Here is a 2,218-nt window from a genome sequence, read left to right on the forward strand (position 1 = left end):
CAACAATCATATTAATAACCTAAAAACACCATGACTTTGCTTGGGTGACCATTTTAACGGTGAACTCCAGGTCACAACACAGTAACTGTCAGTTCAACTACACCAGGGTTTTTGAAAACAATGGTTTCTCCACCCAAGTACGTTGTAAATAAACTTCGAATGGAACCTGGCATCACCCTGAAGGAATTCTAACTTCACACTCTTGAAGTAGTTTACCAAAATGGCTTCAGAGTAGACTAACTTTACACAGCACGTTTAAAAAAAAGACATTTATTCAGCATCATGATCAGACTATTACATTTAGCAATCAACAGCATGGATGCAAAAAAAAAAAAAAAAACCTACACTAAAACCCTTTGTTGGAATTCTTTACACTTTCCACAGAACAGAAACTGAAATAACCTGTTATACGATAGGTCACAAATACAGTCCTTGAGGTTTTTTTACCCATACACATGAATATTGTCTAAAACATGTCTTCTTTGTATCAGCTAGGCCCTGACACCACTGTGATTGGCTGAGTTCACAAATCTGCTGCAACCTGTGGCTTCCTGTCACTTCTCTGGCTCTCCTCTCCTACTAAGCTTTGTTTCCTGACAGTAATTAAAATCTTCTGCCACTCCCATAGCTGCTGCTGCTGCTGGAACTGCAATAGCCACCTTGGTTTTGTGGTTTGGCAAACTATTGGCCTCCATCACCATAGGGGCCAGAACCTCTGCCTCCAAAGTTTCCTCCTTTCATGGGTCCAAAATTTGAAGATTGATTGTTGTAATTGCCAAAATCATTGTAGCTTCTGCCACCTCCAAAATTGTTTCATTATCACCACCAAAGCCGCCTCTGCCTCCTCCGTTGTTATAGCTATCATAGCTTCTGCTCCTTCCATAGCCACTGCCCTGGTTTCCATAGCCTCTGTTTCCTCCAGAGTAACCAGGGCCACCTCCTCTATAACCACCATCATTACCAAATCCATTATATCCATCCCCACTGCCACCATATCCACCACCATCACAGCTGCCACCAAAGCCACCTTGACCACCGAAGTCTCCTTCACAACCAAAGTTGTCATTCCCACCAAAATCACCTCAGTGACCACCACTAAAATTCCCAGAACTACTTTGACCTCTTTGGCTGGATGAAGCACTAGCCATCTCTAGCTTTGAAAGGGCTTTCCTTACTTCACAGTCATGGCCATTCACTGTGTGGTATTTCTGAATGACAATCTTGTCTATAGAGTCATGGTCATCAAAAGTTACGAAAGCAAATCCTCTCTTTTTGCCACTGCCTTGGTCTGTCATGATTTCAATCACTTCAAATTTTCCCAAATGTTCAAAATAATCTCTTAGGTGATGTTCTTCAGTGTCTTCTTTAATGCCACAAGCAAAAATCTTTTTCACTGTTAAGTGTGCACCAGGTCTTTGAGAGTCTTCTCTTGAGACAGCCCTCTTTGGTTCCACACATCTTCCATCCACCTTGTGTGGCCTTGCATTCATGGCTGCGTCTATCTCTTTCACAATGGCATATGTGACAAACCCAAAGCCTCTGGAGTGCTTGGTGTTTGGATCCCTCATTACCACACAGTCTATGAGCATTCCCCTTTGCTCAAAATGGCTCCTCAGACTCTCATTGGTTGTTCCAAAGCTCAAATCTCTGATGAAGAGCTTCCACAGCTGTTGGGACTCTTTGGGAGACTCTGACTTAGACATGACAACAGTAGAGGGGGGAGACTTTAATGATGCTTACTTGGTGGCGTCCACGGGCAGAAAGCAGAACACTATTCCTTTAAGAAATAACATTTCTAGCATCAGAAGAAAAAAGAAAAAAAATGATCTTTACAGTTGAACAGGCACTCCCATCTTTGAGGAACTCTAGTTAATGTGTAAGGCAGACACACACTGCACATTAGGGAAGGAGGGAGGAGGCCCAAAGAAACACAGAGGGAGAATTTTATGTTTTAATTTTTTCTTGTCCTGCCTTAAAATATAAATTTTATTTCATCATCTTCCCCCTTTTTGTCATTAATCTTTCAATAGAAAGCATTAGGTGATCAAATATTTTGTCCCCCAATGCCAGGGTAGTTGTTTACCTGACCTGGATCCATCATGTCCCTCGATGCCAGGTCTTAAAAGCCCCAGTTCTTTCTTTCCTTTTAGGGGGTTAGTCTAGTAGAATGCTTGGCAAGGACTGAAAGTCAATTCTAGGTTGTCCAATAGGACTTATG

The 2,218-nt window shown here is 42.1% G+C and overlaps 1 pseudogene; it reads right to left on the reverse strand.

Annotated features, from left to right (window-relative positions):
- Positions 1-603: 603 nt before the first annotated feature.
- Positions 604-1,703, reverse strand: LOC101326666 (heterogeneous nuclear ribonucleoprotein A1-like 2; annotated as a pseudogene).
- Between the last annotated feature and the right edge of the window lie 515 nt (positions 1,704-2,218).

Source organism: Tursiops truncatus, chromosome 7 (assembly GCF_011762595.2).
Source record: "Tursiops truncatus isolate mTurTru1 chromosome 7, mTurTru1.mat.Y, whole genome shotgun sequence".
Classification (NCBI taxonomy): Eukaryota; Metazoa; Chordata; class Mammalia; order Artiodactyla; family Delphinidae; genus Tursiops; species Tursiops truncatus.